The sequence below is a fragment of the Pinus tabuliformis genome, chromosome 2_1, assembly GCF_031772625.1.
Source record: "Pinus tabuliformis cultivar Carrire ecotype Pingquan chromosome 2_1, CPIR1, whole genome shotgun sequence".
Classification (NCBI taxonomy): domain Eukaryota; kingdom Viridiplantae; phylum Streptophyta; class Pinopsida; order Pinales; family Pinaceae; genus Pinus; species Pinus tabuliformis.
In genome coordinates, this window is record NC_142299.1 from 311,320,770 (window position 1) to 311,341,923 (window position 21,154).

The following is a 21,154-nucleotide window of genomic DNA, read 5'->3' on the forward strand; positions in this document are numbered from 1 at the left end:
AGCATCGAAAGAGTTGTTATGATAATACAAATAAATATTTGGGTTTGATAATTGATGGTATGGACTAGAAGAAAACACTTCTACTGCATTTTGTTCACACACCCAAAAATTTACGGGGGGAAATTTTTATTCAGTATCACTTGGTTGGTTGTATGGTATTTAATGGAAAATGTTGCCAAGGGTATAATTCACAACTCCAAATATTCATAATGATGCAAATATGACAATAAGCATAATTCATGATGTGCTTTCTCATTGGTTTGGTAATCTTCGTGAAGTTTTGTATCTACAATTGGACAACACTTGTCGTGAAAACAAACATAAGATTGTTTTTGGACATCTAAACATGCTAGTTGAATTGAGAATTTTTTAGAAGGTAAAGGTTGGTTTCCTTCTTGTCGAGCACACTCATGACCATATTGATAAGATGTTCATTCGTTTTTTAGTCACATTGAGGAGGAAGGATGTTGGGAGCTTGTCATCATTAATTGAATGTATTAAGAAATCATACATGCCAGAGCCTATTTTTGATGTGTTGGAAGAAACTCTTGACATGTGAAGGTTTATTCTGGGACCACATGGTGAGGAGAAATGCATTGAAAAACTTAATGACATTAGCTTCCAACATCAAAAAAGTTGATGGGAAAACACTAATATGGGGCAAGAAGTATTCAACCACTGCAGAATGGGCGCCGTCATTAGGTTTGGAATTTTTGAATTTCTTTCCAAATCATCTAATATTTGTGTCAAATATATTGTTATTAGAATCAATTTCTAAAGTTCATAATGCACACAGGCTGAATAGAGATATAAATTATTTTGATTGCCGGGAAGAAATTAAAAAATGTATTAGATTTTTTATTTTTATTTTTATTTTAATCGTAATTTTCTATTATAAGTGGAAAATTACATGTTGTAGATGCCTGTGGCATATGCTATATGTGTGACTGTAGTCGTCAAAAAAATATATGTCTATACATGATTACCCATTTAGGGCGGACCTTCAAAGTTCAGTAAAAGTTATACAAAAATTTACAAAATTTCAAAATTCCTTTGCTGTAGATTTTCTGCTAGGTTATGCATCATATAATCTATGATAAATTAGGGCCTGTCAACCCACTACTGCATCTGATCAATATATGGTTTGTGGTAGTATTGATAGGCCTCTTCCTGTCTTTGTTCCCGAATCAGCCATTTACCCCTAGGTTGATGTGCTACCTCTTTTGAAAGTTGATCCACAATTTTGTTGTGTTCCCTGTAAATATGAATACATGTAATCTGATCAAATTGTGATTTTAAAAACAATGGATCATCCAAAATGTTCCTGAGTGAATGTACATGGCATGTAGATGTGCAATTGAACCAGTTGATAACAATCTTAGAATCCCCAAAAATTTGAATGTTTCTTCAATTTTGATTCAGTGCAAAATATAATAGATGACGAAGTGATATGAGCTCAACAAAGTTGTTAGTGCCAACACCCAGGCCCATACGAATGCGGAAGGAATGAGAATCAAATATGTGAAGTAGGAGACCCCCCCACACCCCTGGTCTTGGGATGAACAGTCAAAGTAGGCCCATGGGTGTTCATGGTAAATGACTTAGGGAGAGATATATTGGGCAGGGGAGGGTTGTTCATCCTCTAGAATTTCATTGTAACTGTTGCAGATCCTAGAAATAATCAGTTGCCACCAGATTTGCATATTTTTGAAAATGATTTGGTTCCTGCTTAACCAGACATTCTAGCATATGATCAATTGAAGATTGTGGATTTTCATTGTGGGGGATGCATTCCACCAACTATTCCATGCCTCCTTGATGTTGTTTCCTTCCCATATCTGAATGATGTTTAACGAGGACAACACCAACTCCCATACATGATGAGCGATTGTGTAGGACAGGAATAAATGATCATTTGATTCCTCCTCCCGATGGCAAGTGACACACCAATATGGACCCTGAAAGGATCTTTTCATCAGATTAATGCTTGTTCCACATGAAGATGCAGGTATGGGGAGGTCTCTTAAGTTTCCAGATCACGCGCCACCAAATTTCCAGGGCAGTGGGCTTGTGAGCAGTGTGGATAATGGGGTATCCCTCTTTAGGTGAATATGATCCATGTGCTGTCGGGGCCCAAATCAATTCATCATCGTCATCCCTTATTTGAACATGTGATTATGATCGTGCAGTAGTGTAATGCCTCCAATCCTGAGCCCACTGTTCAGGGATACCAAGATTAATTGTTGACTTCCATGCTTGTTGGAATATGGACATATTCAGCTGATCCACAACATGTGCTATTGTGATGATGTCCCTATTGTTAAGAAATGCAATCAGTTCGGAGCAAGTTGATATATATTGCCACATCTAATCCATGGGTCGACCCCAATGTGAACTGTTGTTCCATTGTTTATTCACCAAGTTAATCCTCTCCTGATGGTGGGTGGGGTTTGTATGACAACTTTCCAAATAACAGATATACCATGTTTGTTCCAAGATGGTAATCAAACCCAATCCATGAGATTTTGAGGCCAAATATACTTATAAGTGACCACTTCTGTCCACAACCTTTTTGTCTTTAGGAGGAGCTAACCCAATTTGGTATCCAATGCATGTGCAAAGGCAGGGAGATATTTGAGGCCCCATTCCCCGCCCCCCCCCCCACCCCCCATTTTTTTGGCGAAGTAATGTGGGTTCATTTTACCCATGCAAAAGGCTTTCCTTCCTTGTCCCTTCCAGAGGAAATTGTAGCAAATCCTTTGTATTCTAGAGAGTATGCCTTGAGGAATCCAGGCAAGTGACATCCAGTAAACTAGAGTGGCTTCAAGAATGGATTTGATAAGCACTAGATGCCCTGCCCTGGACAAGAAATGATGGCTCCAGTTGTTCATCCTTTTTTCTACCTTAGCCACCAACCAGGTCCAGTCAACAATTTTGTATCCATGTGATTTAATGCGGAATCCTAGGTATTTTAAACCCTCCTCCAGCTGAAGCCTTTGGAAGGGAAACTTCAGATATGCATGACGATATTCCTGAGGTGAGCATGCCGAGAAGGTAATGGTGGACTTTGGTCGGTTAATTTCCATCCCCGTTGATGTACAAAATAATTGCATTACATCAGATAGAGTATTGTAGTCATGTATGCCTCCATTGAGAAATATGAGCATGTCATCCATGAAAAGGAGGTGTGTAAGGATACATTGATCCATGATTTTGAGGCCCTGCAGCCTCCCAGCTCTTTTTTCATGCGAAATCAACCTACTTAATCCCTCCATGACTATTAGGAAGAGGAGTGGGGAGAGTGGGAAACTCTGCCTGAGACCCCTATCTGCATGGAAGAAGTTGGAAGTGAAGCCATTTATGAGAACTCTGAAAGAGACAGAGGTTATACAACACATAATCCATCGAATTAAGGGGATATGGAAGCCAAGATGAGTTAATAACATCCTGATATAGAGCCAACTGACTCGGTCAAATTCCTTTGAGAGATCAATCTTGATTATGAGTCCTTTCAGATTCTTTAGCTGGATAGAATGGAGGGCTTCCTGGGCGGTGCGAATGGCTTCGTGGATCTGTCGATTATGGAGAAATGCAAATTGTTCAGAGGATATGTTATTTGAGAGGATAGGCTTGATACGATTTGTGATGATCTTAGCAATAATCTTGTACAGACAGTTGCAAAGGGATATGGGCCAGAAGTCATTAAAGGATTGAGGGGAGTCCACCTTAGAAATAAGGGCAATGAAAGTAGTGTTGATAGCTTCATACATTCTCCTAGTAGATATGCATTACTCGATAACATTGAGAAGGTCCGATCCGATGGTTTCGAAGAAAGATAGGTAGAATTCCACCGACCAGCCATTAGGACCTAGGATTTTGTCCTTCTTGAACCATTTCAAGGTGCTCTCCAATTCTCCCATAGATACAGGTTTGTTAAGATCCTCAAATAAATCAGGATCCACAAATCTAGGGAGGTGTCCAACTATGCGAATAATTTTTGTAAGTGATGCTTCGGGGGGAGCTTTGAAGAGCTACTGAAAGTATGTATTACCCAAGTGTGCCAACTGATGAAAGGTATGAGTTGACTGACCATGTTCAGTCGACATCTTCCAAATGGTATTATTGGCCCTCCTTCCCTTGGTAAAGTTGTGAAATAATTTTGTGTTGTCATCCCCTGCTTGTAGCCAAATAGATCTACTTCTCAGTCTCCATGTCTCCTCTTGATCGAGCAGAACCTTGGATCTTTGTGCTCCAGCTCAATCAGTGTGGCCTTTTCTTCAATAGAAGTGTACCCCCTGCCCTGGTCATCAATTAGATCAACAATTTGGTGTTCAAGGTCACAAAGAGTCTGATCATCTTTGGCTTTCTTAGCTTTGGCCCAAGTTATGGAGAGTCTTTTAACATTCACGAGGTTCCGACATAATCCATCAACCAAGCAGTGATCATTTCAAGGGGGGTGGTCTCTCCCATACTCAGTAACTAACCTATGATAATTCAGATCCTTTAACCAGGTCGAATTGAATTTGAAGGGGACGTGGGCTTTTGGGATGGGCTAGCCAACTCTAGATAGATGGGGGAATGGTCAGAGATCCCACGAAATCCCACCCACTGTCTGTAATTTGTGTGAGTAGCCAACAAATCTTCTTTGATGAGGAAACGATCCAATCTTCTTCCCATTGTTGCATCTTCAATCCTCCTATTATGCCAAATAGGTATATTTATGTTCATAGGGATATCAATAAGATGATGCTGCTCCAATAATTGATCGAGTTGATCAGAGAGAGGATCCATTTGTGAATGATGACCCCAGGATTCTTCATGGTCAATAGTGAAGTTAATATCTCCTCCCATGATGGTATTGTTATTTATCAGGGAGAGCCCTAATAGGTTGTTCCAGAATTCCAACCTATTATGATTAGGAGTATATATATTGACTATGCGAAGATTCCTGCCCAGCTCTGAGGAGAAGATGTCCATTCCAAGGAAATCAGGGCCTCCCCAAATAGAGATATGGTTTATGGTACGAGAATTTATGCCCAATGCAATTCCCCCTAATCTTCTAATGACATCTAAGGCATGAAAGCACCAACCAGGCATCAATGAGTGAAGTATCCGGGTAATCTGCTCGGCCATCCCTAGGGTTTCTTGTTAAAAAATAATTTCACATGGCTCAGTGTCCAAGAGCCTCTAGAGTGTTAGTTTTTTAGAGGGACTAGCTAAACCCCTGCAATTAAATGATAGCCGCTTCATGGGGGAACCAGAGCTAGGGTGCTCTTTTCTCTAAGAACCCTATCAATGGTGTTTTGTCTGCCTAGGGACACATCAACCCCTACAAGCATAATGGCTTTTGAAATATTAGAAGGTCACCCCTGAGAGGGTTTGGTCTTAGTAGCAGGAGATGTGATACCTAATCCAATCGGATTAGGTAAAGAAGGGGTATGAGATTAGAGATTATATGAATGTGAGTGAGAAGAGATGGTAGGCTCAGATGGAATGGATGGGCCTGAGCTATAGATAACAGGGGGGTGGTGGAGTAAATATCCGGTGGAGGATCAAGCGGGCAAGTGAGAGGGTAAGAGTTCAAACAAGGGATGGATGCAAAAGTAGACAATGAATGCAATAAATTACCATTTAACAAAACATAGGAACAAAGAGGAGGAGATGTACCCATGGAATGAGCAGCCACCGTAGCAGTCTGGGATCTCGTCATGGGTGGGGAAATACGCTAAACTTGGACAGTGCATGTTGGCCAAGCTATGTCCCCAACCATACCCGTCAGACTAGCTGGGTGAGAAGGTTGCTCTTCCACCTGAGGTTCTTCTGGTTGCTGATGCTTTTTGCCCTTTGCTGAAGGAGAAGTTGATGTCGAGACAAGAGTATATTCCTTATACAAGTGCTCGACCTTATGACATCTTCGGAACTTGAAGGGGACCCCTTCATAGTCAAGGATTTTCTTGCGAGAAAAATTCCTCCAGCGTAGGGTGATCTTCTCCTCCAATCCTTCCCTTGTATCCATATGAACTAGGATGTGCACCATGGACTTGTTGCCAGAAGATTCGTATGTCTTTTCATGATCCAGATAAGTGCCCAATGCATTACCAATGCGAATAAACACATCCTTTGACTAGAAGTGTAGTGGTATCCCCAAAAGACAAACCCATATCGGAATTGCACCCAACTGCTCCCTTTCTGGATCAAAAAGGGGGCTCCATCATTTAAGCAGAGCCAGTGCAAACTCTGTATGCCAATACCGCGAGAGGATCCATCTGTATATTCCTCTTGGTGGAAGCTGAGAGCAAACCACCCCCGAGTGAGAACAATGATAGATGGTAGTTCTTTAAGTAGGGAACCCAGATTTCTATAGTCCAGAGGCGAAGTCTCTCAGCTATGTAGGTTCGTCCCCTGACATGCCCCACCGAAACCCTCTTAGCAGTATCCACCACATCGCCCATTGTGAGATCTTCCCCCAGCATGAGATTGATGTCATTGTTCGCCGCTTTGACACAATTCCCTTTCTTCACTTTGTTCGACCGAGGTGCTGTCGGGTGGTCCTAGAAGGGATCCCTATTGATGTGAAATGCCTCCTGGGGTGAGTGGGAGGAGCTCCAAGGGTTAGAGACCAGAATACTGAAATAGCCCGAAGGTATTGGGAAACTGTGCAGTGGACAAGTAGGGTTAGGGATAGGTATGCTTTCTAGAGAAGTGAAGTGGGGGGAGGAAAGCCCTAATTGTGCGATTCCAATAGTCGAGGGGGTGCTAGAGGGAGTAGAGGAATGGGAGAAATTAGGGAGAGGGGAATCAAACGAGGGAGAGGAATCAATGCAGGCCGCAATAAGGTTGAGCATCGCAGGGAAAAGCGGAGGGTAGTCCAAATTAGAAAAGGCGTCCAGAGTGACAGAATCTAGTGGGTAGGGCACAGATGGCCCAGGAAGATCCGTGACAGGTAGTTGTTCAGTTTGCAAGAAAGGCTGTGAGCAATATGATCCAGAACCCGACACAACATGTGGGTGCGACCATATTGTCTTGTAGGGATTCGAGTCGGCTGAATAGTTGATAACTTCCGAGTCCATTATGGAAGCGGCGAATGAAGTTAGGTATGTAGTAACGGTCGATCGAAGGAGGAGGAGCCTGTCTGCACACCGTAACAATGAGGGATGCTGCAGGTAGGAATCAGATGCAGATGGATAGCGACTGCAGGAGGTCATACGGGGGCTATTACCCTAAACCCTGAGGCGCTGTAGCATAGTCTTCAGAGCCTCCATCGTCCCTGCATGATGTAAGGTTCTCTTTTCAAAAAATGTAATAGATATACATATGAGTACTTTGATATTGCTGATTTAGTTAAGTGGGAGTCTTTTTTCAATAATCAAAGTGATATCATTTCAAGAACAACAAATGAAAATATACCTTTGAAAACTCCATTTATTGGCCACAAAATGTGTCAAATGAACATGAGGAAAGAAACATTGTTGAACAATAACAATCTCAAGGTATTATTAATTCTTCACAGGTAGAGGAAAGAGAAATGTATATTGGTTCTAGAAGATCTTGTGCACAACATGAAGCCATGGAAGACCTTTAAAGGGGTTCAGTACAGGATATTAAGGAGGGTTGCATGATCACAGTTCTAGTAGATGGAGATGCCAATGACTATCCATTATGGGTTTCTAAGGTTACAAAGGTCATTACATAAAATGAAGATGTTTCAGGTGTTGAAGTACATTGGTATGCCACAAATACACACCCGTTCAATGGTGTGTACAAGCTAGAGATGGTAGTTGATAAAAAAATTGGTGGAAAGAGAAAAAGAAAGGGTACAAATATAAATCGTCACCGCACAAACCTCTTAAAATTGGAGGATGTTGACATACCTGTTTATGAATTCAATTTAACAAAGAGAGGAACTCTCCCTTCAAGAAGATAGAGACTCTAAAGAGGTTGTTACCAGAAGAAACAATGTTGAGATGGGAGTATGCTGAAACCAGTGGTAGATCCAAAAGAATTTTGAAACATGAAATGGTGGGCATGCATGTGGACTCAGATGGGGCACTAGTTGACGAAAGAGAAGAATATGGAACATCTTCATTTGCATCCAGTCATTCATCTGAAGATGTGTTTTCTGATGGTGTGCAAGAAAATATGAGCGATTTTGAATAATTGTCTAAGACAATTTATATAACTGATGTTTGCATCGTATGTTGAAATAAGTTTTTTGATTTCCATGATGTTAAATGAAGCTATGAGTCATTTTTATCTTTATTGGATTATATGTTTTAACTATGATGAGTTTTATTGTTTAGAATATCTACAATGCAACAATAACTTAGAGATATAATTTATGTTTCATTCAATCTACAAGTATTGACATTTTGATTAATTTAGTCATGTAATTTGTTCATAATGTCATGGTTTAAATGTCTTGAAAATTTAGAGGTTTTTAATTCTATGGTTGAAAATTTTCCATTTTCTTTTAATCTTTAATGTTATGGTTGAAAAAAATTATAATTTTAGCGATCTTTAGTGTCATGTTATTATATGTTTAACAACTGTTTAGTCAATTCAATGTTCTTAAATTGCTTACATAAATTAGCAACTGGAGTTGGTAAACTTGTCAAATGCAAGTGTACTATATATGCTAAAAGCCTTTATGAGTTTATTAAGATGATGTTTGTGTTTGTTTTAAGGATTTTGTTTATTCCTATGTTCCTAATGAAATTGAAGATTTACAACTAAATTCCTACAATCAATTCTTGAAAAGAAAAGTAAGACAAGATTTCCTAATCCTATTTAACTAATTAATGTTAGTTTAAAAAGAATTACTATGCAAGGTGACGGAAAAGCAAAAAAACTACTTGGTAAATTCTATCAAAACTTCTTTAAGATAAATTGTATTTCTGAAAAGAACTAAAATTCTAAATTCTATGACTAAACTACTTATGTTCTAGAAAGATAATTATTTCTGCTCTAAAAATAAAATTCACTTCTATTCAAGAATAAATTTATAAAGCAATCTATGTTAAGATTTACACACACTGCAATTAACAATTATACTTGAAACAATAAAGAAAAAACAAAAGGAATGTGATATGATCAAATGTAATTTCTATGAAAAGAAGAGGATTATGTACATAGTTCTATTTTAAAAAGCATACAAATGATTGAAATTGGTAGACAACGAACAAAAGACCGTAAACAAATAACTACAAATAAATTGAAGCTGGGATATTGCAATTCTGAAAATAGCGAAAGCGAATGAACTGAGCTAAAAATAAAAGATTGAACCTGACTGTCTGCAGGGGCCTCCACAAAACAACAGGTTTAGGACTTTAGATCAACAACTAACTGCGTATGAGATTGATGAGAATACTTCTTCAATTAAAAAGAACAGAGTTATATAACTTCAAATTGTCAATTAAAGATTACATATATGCGTCCCTGCTTTCTTTTTACAGAGTTATATATATAGAATTCGTGCTCAATAGATTGATACTTTTATGCCTCAAAAATTTAAAACAATCCTAATATGAATTCTAATATGTCACAGAGAAATAAAGTTTCTTGATGATTTGATATTTAGAAAGCAAATTGGAGAGTCATGATCTATCTAAACTCTCGTTGCTCTGTTATCCACGTATTGACCCACTTCTTTGGCTGCGCCACTGGGCGATTCCCTTGATGATTTGTCTCGGGCGAATAGGAGGAGATCCATGAGGAGATAAATTCCCATCTACCCATGTGCTTCTTTACTTGGTTGGCGTACTGGAATTCGACAAACAATGGAGATCGCTGCCAAATCGTGAAACAATTGCAAAATCGTGTTAATTTTGTAGCTATTACAATATTTTTAACTTAATAACAAGGCACATTAATAAATATGAAAAATAAAACAGCTAAGAACCTTACCATGTCAAAATCTATATTTTGTTGTTTATTTGAGTTGATAGAAATTATGAAAAGATGAAAAATGGATGGAAATGGTATAAAAAACAAAACAATCATGAGACTCTACATTCCCCCATGTTGTGGTTTTTGCATGTCCTCATGCAAAACACAACACTGACGTCTATTGTATAATTATTGTGTTTCTTTTGAGACCTCTACAAGTACATCCAACTTCATCTTTTTCCCTTTCTTTTAGACCACTGCCATCCTTGGATTTTTCATGAGAATCTTGTACTTCAACTTTATGACTTGTCTTTGTAGAGCTCTATTTTCTTGCTTCAGCTTCTTATTTTTCTTATACCACAGATTTAGGTGTAAAAGGATATTGTCACTATTAGCTATTTGGATTTCACTCTGTGCCTTTAGGTTTGATTCTCCTTCTGAATGTACCTGTTAGTGTCTCTAGCTCGAAAATTTCTTATTTTAAAACATTTATCACTGGAGGTTCTTATGGTTTACTAAATTGGACTTCTTCTTGATTTAAAGTTGATGTTTTTGCCGCATATTTTCTCCAGAGACTCAATATAATCATAAATCTCTTGATGTACAAGATCAATATCATGTGTTCTTTGGCCTGGCCTCTGAGGAGGTGTGATGAAAGTTGGCGGAGAAACCCTTGAATCTTCCTCTGCTTCTAAGTTGATATGCTTCGTACTTTTTGAAGGTAGTTCTTTTGTTGTTGGATTGAGTCTGGTACTTCTTCTTAAGCTTTTCACAGGAGGCATTTGAATTTTTTATTTCTTCCTTTCTATCTTAGGCTTCTCTGTTTTAGGTGTGCTCTCTGTCTTTTTGCTAGCTTTCTTTCTTATAAAATATTTCTTGTTTATATTCTCTAAAATTTCTGCAAGAGGAATGCCATCCTTTGATGGCTCCTGTGACTGTTGTTGTTCTTGTTCCACTAGTTTTTTAATTTTTATTTTTCTCCCTCTCTTGGATTTGCTGCTACTCGGTTGTTCATGTTCCATTGGTTCTTCAATTTTTCCTTTTCTCCCTCTCTTGGCTTTGCTGTTGCTTGACTGTTCTTGGGTATCTTTCTTAAAATGATTCCGCACTAATTTTTTTTCCTGATTATCACCCATAGTTTTAAGAAGAAATTCAACGAGGATTTTAATAAGACCATGGTAATACATGGTATTCTCTATAAACTAAATTTTCCTTTGAACATTCCCTGACATCTTTCTTAGATTATGAAGTAAGAAATATGGAATATTTATTTCATTATCCTCAATAAAATTCATTAGTAGTCGAATATGATAGAAAAACATGCATCCAATCCTCCCTCCACAAGTAACACATTTTTTGTGCTCGAAATTCCCATCTTGAAAATGGTGGTGTCCGTGCTAGGGTTCTTCAGAAAAACCTTCCAGTCTTTCCTCTCAATACCTCTATTTTTAAACCATTTTCCCCCAATTCGAGGCAATCCAGTGGCTTCGGCAACAAAGGATTCTGTCACTGTAAATTTTATGTTCCCTATATTGACTTCCACCCCATCAAATGTTTTGGTGAAGGATTTGGTTACCTCTTTGTGGAAACTGTCAACTTTCTCCACAAACTCCAGCCACTACGCTTTCTGCAATAATTCTCTTGTATATGGATATCCTTTTAAAATTTTTCTTCCTGTTGGTTTTGTTATGACTATAACTCCAATGGCTGAGAAGCTTTATCTCAAGACTGTTTGTTTGACAGGTATGAGGGTTTCAAAGGGTTTCAGAGTGATGAGGATGAGAGTGTAAGTAGTAAGGGTATAAAGAAGTGCGACAAAATCTAACTGTTGAGAGCATGAATGAACATGATTTGGGCGATTGAATCAATAAAATTGGGACGTGGGTTGGAGCATAAGTATAATGATGAGGAATGAATGAAGGATTATATTTGATTTGACACGATACTATCAACTCTTAGTAATAATGATTTTGAATTTGGTAGTACGATTTTTAGATAATTCATACATTTAATGTTTTTGATCCCTATTATCAAATTAAAGAGTTGCATACCTTTGAATTATTGCTTTCTAACCTTTGGTTGTTGTCCTTTGTATTGTCTTCAGGTGCTTTGCAGTGGAGGGAGTCAATCACTCTTTCAATTATTCCATCAAAAATTTCTGTCAAATTGGCTGCAGAAATCTGTTAGAGTTGTAGAAACTCAATAATTCTATAGCTATTTTATTTTTGAAAAGAAAAGAGTGGGACATAAAGAAAATGGGTTTAGAACAGATGTGAGGAAAATTTAAGGTGTCAAAAATTGATTTTCACCTTAGATTTTCTGTATAAACATGCCAACCATTGTTGGTTTTCAAGTTTATATCTATATATCTATATATATATATATATATATTCTTTTATTTTTCAAAAAGAAAAAGACTTTTGAAGATCAAGTTGGAGAAGAAGGAAAATCCTTCTTCACCAACTTTAAATCAGTATTATCTTGCAAATATTTGATAAATTCTTCTTGGTCAATGACTTATGATAGATTCTCATTTGATGGACATTCACAAGAAAAGTGATCCTTTGTTCATCAATAGTTTTAATCTTAACTGCACCATTGTCAAGACTATTCAATCTCATAAGGCCCAAGCCAATGAGTTTGAAATTTCCCTTGGAAATCTTTGAACTTTGAATCAAACAGTAATGCCCAATCTCCTAGCTGGAATTTTATCTCTTTGATATATCTGTCATGCCATCTGGATCTCTGTTGTTGAACTAGATTGGTTCTTTGGATTGCACCTTGTCTTATTTCATCAAGTTCATTCAGTTGCAATTTTTTTTTGTGCCTCTAAAAGATCAAGACCCAATTTGACCACTGTCTTGAAAGTTTTGACTTGAAATTCAATAGGAAACATGACTTGTTTTCCATAGACAAACTCATAAGGAGTATGTCCAGAAGTATTTATCCATGTGGTACGGTATGACCATAAAGCTTCTGGAAGCTTTTCTGCCCAATCTCTTCTATGCAAATGCACAGTTTTGGTGAGAATTGCTTCAATGACTTTATTGGTGGACTCCGTTGGCCCTCAATTTTGGTCATTTTTGTTTATCATAAACCCACTTACTTACCATCATATTCCACCCTATCCCATTTACATATGCTTCATTTTACTCTTATTTTGCATATTCAGGTAATTAGATTAAGTTTTTCAATTTTTAGAAATTTTAATAAAAATTGAGTTTTAAAATTAATTTTAGACTACATTAAAAATTTCCATAATAGCTCCATTGAAGTGATATGTGAAGGACACCTGGGCACGAGATGAATGCGTATTTAGAAAGCTTAGGAACCATGGATGGATGAACATCTATTGGTTTAGTCAAACTGAGCAAATACGGGCGCAGTCAATGCTGGTCAAACTTGACTTGTCACCCAAAAATCCCTATTAAAAAGAGGGAATTTTAGGATTTTTTGGAATTGTTCTAGATTTCTTGTAACTAATGGATCACTTCGAATTGATGAAGTGGGATAAAATTAATGATGGTTGTTTCAAACTTTTTAGCTTATATGGAGGCATTCATAGTTAGAGCAGGTAGAAAAAATTGAAGATTATTATTTTGAGATAATTGAAGACAAAGCTTTTGTTTCATGATTTATTTGTGTTTGCTGGAGTGAATGAGTTGCTGTAGATGAGTATTTTAATAGTGTACCAACAACGTTAGAGGGCCCCCATACCACGCTAAGTACACTTTGTTGTATGATGTTCATATTTGGTTATATGCTAGTTTAATTCTTCATGTTTATTATATTCATTTGTTGTAAATATTTGTAAATATCTTTAATGTGAATTCATTTTATGGCCATGTGTTATGTGAAGATTGCTTCCTTTTAGTAATTAGCTTGAATGTGAAAGGACAACTAGGTCTCTTAGAAAAGAGCCTCTTCTCCGTGAGCTAGGACTAAGATTGAACAAGATTCACTTCTTTGAAAGCTTTCTTAGATTAAATTCTTATGCTTTCATTACATTCTCTTATGCCTACTTAGATATTAGTAATGCCATTATAGAAATATTGAGGAAGGACAACCAGGTCTCTTTGCAAAGAGCCTCTTCCTTGTTTTCTAAAATAGTCTAATTTCATTGACCAGTCATGTATGTTGAGAATGCAACAAGATGATGGAGCTTAGTGGAAAGGAGTCACCTTCACTAAGTGGGCCTGCAGGCTACTTTTGGCGCAAAGTCTATTTTTAGACTATGTCTATTTTTAGACATATGGATCATGGTCTATGAGTTGCAGGATGCTATTTGTGGATGATTGGTCATGTTGGTAAAAATAATGGACTTCTATTTTTAGACATATGGGTGGAGTCTATTTTTAGACTGCCAGGCTAAAAATAGAACAATCGAATATTATTAGCTCATAATAATATTTGGACTATAAACATTATCTTATCCTCTTGGAGCACTTCAGTTCGAGCTACAGATGTGGCACATGCAACTGCCAGAAGGAAATACGCTTTTCTTATGGGTCAATTGAGCTATTGCATGATGGACTTCAGTTAGAACTCAAGTGATTGAGTTTGGTGGAGTTGATTGAGGAGTTGATGGAGTTGTGTTCAGTTTGACTTGGTTGAACTAGTTGTATTTAGTTTAACTGCAAATACACTAGTGATGAGTGATGTGAATTAATTTTTAATTAATTCACTAATTATTAACTCATAAAGAAACTAAAGAATACATCAGTTAACTCAGTGCATGGACAATTCAGTGGAGACAGGTGTTAGAGGTTGAGACTGCTATCAGTTGTGACTATAGTTGTGCATGAGATTTGCACATGCATTGATGGAGATTTCAAATGAGGATTGCGCAGTACAAGCCAAGGAAAACGAGCTTGGATCATTCCTATTCTTGCTTTGGAATGCGCAGTAGAGGCAGGCAGATAGCGGAGGAGATTTGAACCTGTGACTTGATTCAGATCTGAGCTAGTTTGTGTGTAGCAGGTGCAGATAGTACTGAGTACTTGTGAGGAGTATTGTACTATGTATTGTTACATGTTCTCTATCATTATAATATACAGATAGTGTGGGGTTTTCAATTGTATGCTTTCCCCGGGTTACATACTGTGTTAATGTGCGCATGCGATTGATGTTTCATTGTTTTTAATTCCGCAAAATTGATGATCAACGTAGAGGAGGTTATGTATTATGCATGCATTCTGCAATAGTGTATAATTAGGATAATCTCTGTGAATAAGTGTCATATTATTCAAAAATTTCTACAATGTATGCTTTTATGGAATAGACTTAAATGTTTTTTCTTAGTTGCGTAAAATGCTTTATATTTGTAATATGCATTTCCGTTCTCATAACTACTTTCTATATTAGTTCTTATCCAAAAATCCATAAATTGTGGTTTGCTTCTAAGATTACCAACCTAGATTGATAGTAAAATACATGCCTTAATTTACACAATAAATTAAGCTGACATTTTTGGCTCTGTTGCTGGGGAAGCATATTTTGGATATAACTAATTAGGAAGATCATTAAAAAAGAAAGAAAAAGAAAGAAAAAAGGTTTTTCATTATGGTCATTTATGCCTAGATATAGAGATGAAAAGGGTAGATACATAAAGCAAGAACCCCAACAACTAAACCATTGGTAGAAGCAGGACTACCTCCATTAGAATTAACTACACCAATTGCTGGAAAACCAACTTTGGAACAATTAGAGGAAAAACAACTTTTAGGACAAAGGTTAACTCTTGTTGAAAGACACACTTTGTTAGCTTATGAAGTGAAAAGAAGACAAAAACAAACAGAAATAACTTCCATAGGAAAACAAAGAGAGACAAGAAAACCAATTGTTCAACCTATTTTTGAACAAATAGATCAACCTATCTTTGAACAAATAAAACAAGTTGAATCTCAAGTTGTTACTGAAACATTTGAAACTGCTGAAAAAGATATGGCAGAAGAAGGGCAAGGATTTACCATCCTCACTCTAGAACAAAGGTTACAATATGAAAATCAACAAAAAGAATGGAAAAGAAGAGGAGAAGAAGAGGCAAGAAGAGAAGTGGAAAGGAAAGGAGAAGAAGATGTCAAAAGAGAATATGATCATAAGAGAAGACAAGATGAAGAAAATGATGAATAAGCTACTTTTGGATTTCCAATTATAGATTCTAGAGAAATTTTAGGAGAAGAAATAAAAATGAAGAATATTCCACCTTCTGTTTTACCAAATTTCTATGGAATGTCTTATGAAGATCTTGATTCATTCATGTTTGAATTTGATATCTTATGTAGAACTTATGGTTACACTGATGATACACATAAGCTTCGTCTTTTTCTTACTACTCTTAAAGCAACTGCATTAAAATGGTTTATGGGATTACAAGAACACTCTATTACTTCTTGGGAAGAAATGAAGAAATTTTTTCTTAAGAAATATCAAGCCTATTGTAGGCCTAGAGATTCAAAAGAAGATATTTTTAGAATGTATCAACAAGAAGATGAGAATTTGGAAGAATATTTAGAACGATTTCTTTACAACTTGCAAAAATCCAAACAACATTCTCTAAATCCTAATACCATTAGAACATTTTTTCTCAAAGGAATACGAGATGAATATCTTGACATTCTCAATGTGATGGGTAAAGGAGACATTTCATACTTACCATTTGATGAGATTGTTGAATTATGTCAAAAGTACTCCAGAGGTAGAACCAAAACAGGAAAAAGAGATATAACTTCTAGAGCTTCTAAATCAGCAACAGGAGGAGTGACAAGAGCAGAAATAGGGAGTTTGTTAGAAAACTTTAAAACAAATCTTTTGAGTACCTTAGGAACACAAGTTGATGTATTAAAAACAAAGAAGAAACAACAACAAGAAGAACAAACAATGTCAATCTTTTGTCCTAAGTGTAGGAAGAAGCATATTTTACGAGAATGTCCTTTGGATAATATACATGTTTGTGGAATTTGTACAGAAAATCATGTTACAGACAATTGTCCAACATTAAAAGAGTTGCAAGTAGGTCAATTAGAAGAAACTCAAGGATTTTATTATATGGCACCAAGAAGAGCTTGGCAACCACGTTTTGCAGGTACATCTCAACAGTTTCCTCAACAAATTCCCCAAAATTTTCAATATCAAAATTCATGGAATACTCCTATGCCATGGTAGGTTTGGCCTCCTCAGCAAAACCAAAACCAACCTTCACAAAGTTGGCGAGGATATGCTTATGGAGCCCAACCTCCTCAACAATTTTACCCTCAACAATATCAATCTTATCAATCATATCAACAACCATATCCTCAACAATCATTCCCATATCAGCAATTCCAGTAATCCACTCAATCAAATCCATTTACACAACAATCAATGCCTGCACTAACTCAACCTCAACAACTTCAACTGCCTTCTAATCAACCACCACCCAGACCAACTCAATTACCAACTCAGCTAGTAGCAAATCTGAGTAATAGAGTGGAAAGGCCAGCATATAATATGGAAGAAGCAACATTATTTCCTACATATTCTATTCTTCCTATTCAAGATATCCACTTGAGGTCTAGAAAAGTACTACAAAAAGATTCTCCACCAATCATAGAAGAATAAATTGAAGAAGGAGAACAATCTTAAAAACCTAGTCCAAGGGATCAAATTCAGAAAAGTAAAACTATTATGACTCAAACACCACCTTTCCCAGAATGGTTAGTGGATCATAAACCTTCAATCTCTCTTCCTGAATTTGATATTATAGATCAATTAAAGAATGCTTATGTCAAAATTCCTTTGATGCAAGTCATTAAATAAATTCCAATTTATACAAAAACAATAAAGGAATTATGTATTAAGCGAACTGGAAAAAGAAAAGAGATCTACCCACAATCCAAGTCATTGGGAAATTAGCTAGTCTCATGTCTACAAAAACAACAATTGAAAAATACATTGATCCTGGAATAGCTATGGTTACCATTTCAATCAATAAATTTTCAGTTCCTAAAACCTTAATTGATTTAGGAGCTGCTATAAATGTCATGACAACAGAAACTATGAAGTATTTAAAATTTCCAAATATCCGACCTACTGCTACAATTTTAGAACTAACAGATAGATCTAAAAGTTGTACCAGAAGGAATACTTGAGGACATCATTGTTTCTTTGGATTCATGGGAATACCATGTAGACTTTTTGATTTTGCAACCAAAAACAAATCTAGGAGACCATCGTTTAATTCTTGGAAAACCATGGTTAGCCACAATAGATGCCTTCATTGGATGCTGATCATGAAGCATGATTATAACACATAGAGATGAAATGAAACATATTACAATCTATCCTCCTGCTCAATCTCCTTATTTACTATCATGGCTTGATGATGAACAAGAAAATACTCAACCTATTTTAAGAATTAATCAAGCCTTTAATTTTAGAGAAGAGGAATAAAATGAGGATTTAATAGGCCTTTTTATTTGAGAACCTGACATTTCTAAACAACTATGAATAACACAATATGTAGCCACAAATCATCTTTTAAATCAATGTTTTCAAGAAAATTGCACTATTCAATCATTGCAAACTTCATTTGAAAGCATTTTTCCTGTTAACTCAATTACCAATTCTCAAAGTAAAATTGTTGAAATCAGTCTTGGAAAGAATCTAAATATTGGTAATAATTTACAATCATCACATGAACAATAGGTAATCGCATTATGATAGAAATATTCAAAATATTTTGCTTGTGACTATACAGACATAGAAGGCATCCATCCAAAAACATGTATCCATCACATTTACACATGAAATAATTAAACTAGTGAGACAACCACAAAGAAGAATGAATCCAATGATGAAGGAGATAGTAAAAGAGGAATCACATAAACTATTGCAAGTAGGATTTATTTATCCCATCTCTGATAGTCAATGGGTTTCTCCCTTAGTTGTGGTACCAAAGAAAAATTGCAAATGGAGAATATGTGTAGAATATAGGGAACTCAACAAAGCAACATTAAAAGATCATTTCCCTCTACCATTCATTGATCAAGTACTAGAGTCATTGGCAGGGAATTTTTTTTTCCTTTCTTGATGGATTTAGTGGTTATAATTAGATTAAGGTAGCATTAGAGGATTAGGATAAAACCACATTTACTTGTCCATGGGGTACATATGTCTACAATGTTTTGCCTTTTGGATTATGTAATGCACCTGCTACATTTCAAAGAGAAACCTTAGCTATCTTCGCAGATCTTATACATGAATGTGTTGAAGTCTACATGGATGATTTTACTGTTTATGGAAGTACATTTGATGATTGTTTAAATGAAATTGAAAAAGTTCTAAAGAGATGTATAGAGACAAACCTATCCCTCAGCAATGAAAAATGTTTTATGATACTAACTGAAGGGATAGTGTTAGGACACCACATTTCTTCTTCCAGAATAAAGGTAGACCCAACAAGGGTACAAGTAATTGTAAACTTAATGTCACCAACAACACATAAAGAAGTAAGAAGTTTCTTGGGATATGCAAGATATTACAAAATATTCATAGAGAACTTCAGTAAAATAACTTTACCCTTGTTCAAATTACTTACAAAAGACATTGAGTTTCAATGGACTTCAAATTGTCAAAATGCATTTGAAAAATTGAAAGAAAAATTGAAAGAAAAATTGTCTATAGCACCCATTCTCAGAGGACCAAATTGGTCATTTCCATTCCATATATCTACTGATGCATCAGATACAACTATAGGAGCATCTCTAGGACAAAAATAAAATCAGTTTAACTATGCCATTTATTTCATAAGCAGACATTTAACTCCAGCTGAATTAAACTACACAGTAACTGAAAAAGAAATGCTAGATGTTGTACGTGTAGTCAATAAATTTAGGCATTATATAACAAGTTATCAAGTATTTTTCCATACATATCATTCAACCATTAAATATTTAATGAACAAAACAATTACCAATGGCAGAATTACTAGATGGTTGTTATTAATGCAAGAATTTAATATCACTGTTTTAGATCGACCAGGAAGAGATAACCAAGTAGCATATTTTCTATCAAGACTTCATTCTTTTGACAATCTTATACCTGTGTCAGATAACTTCCTTGATGAGCATCTATTTTATATAACAAGTAAAACCCCATGGTTTTCAGATATAGCTAATTATATATCATATGGAATATTACCATCTCATTTCACTAGCAAGCAGAAAAAGAAAATAATTAGAGACAATGCAAGATACACTTGGATTAATGGAGATATTTTCTATACTGGACTTGATCTTTTAATTAGAAAATGTATAAGAGAAGATGAAATTATTGATATTCTAAAATCATGTCATGACAAACCATGTGGTGGTCATTTTGTAGGGAATAGGACAACATACAAGGTCTTAAATCAGGGCTACTATTGGCCATCACTATTAAGTGATTCAAAGACTCATGCTAAAACATGTGATCACTACCAAAGAATAGGTATACCTGTAGTTTCAGATGAAATTCCATTGAAACCAAAAGTAATCATAGAGCCATTTGAACAATGGGCTCTTGAATTTGTGGGTCCTATCAACCCACCATCAAATGGTAAGAAGTACATCCTAATATGCACTGTCTACGTAACAAAATGGGTAGAGGCTAAAGCAATGAGAAAAGCAACAGAAACTATAGTAGTTTCTTTTCTCTATGAAGAAATATTTGTAAGATATGGAGTTCCAAGGTAGATTGTCACTAATCAAGGGACACCATTTACATCCAAGCTTGTTTGAGACCTAACATAGAAATACAAGATCAAGCATAAGAAATCAACTTCATACCACCCACAGGCGAATGGACAAGTCGAATCAAAAAACAAATTACTTGAGAACATCATGACAAAGACAATGAACATGCATATAAAAGATTGGTCAGAGAAGCTGAATGAAGCACTATGGGCTTATAGGATAACATGGAAAAATACTACTGGATTTAGCCTCTATCAGCTTGTTTATGGAAAAGAAGTCTTGTTGCTAATTGAATTTGAGATCACTACGTATAAACTTGCAACAGAATTAAGACTGGACTTGACAGAAGCACAACAATAGAGAATAATGCAACTCAATGAACTAGACGAGAGCAAAAAATAAGCTATAGAAAATACATCTCTAGTTCAACAACAAAGAATCAAATGACATGACAAATTCATTAAAAATAAAATATTTCATAAATGAGACTGGGCACTACTTTTCGACTCTAAGTTCAAAGATTTCGAAACAAAGTTTACTAATTGGCTTGGGCCATA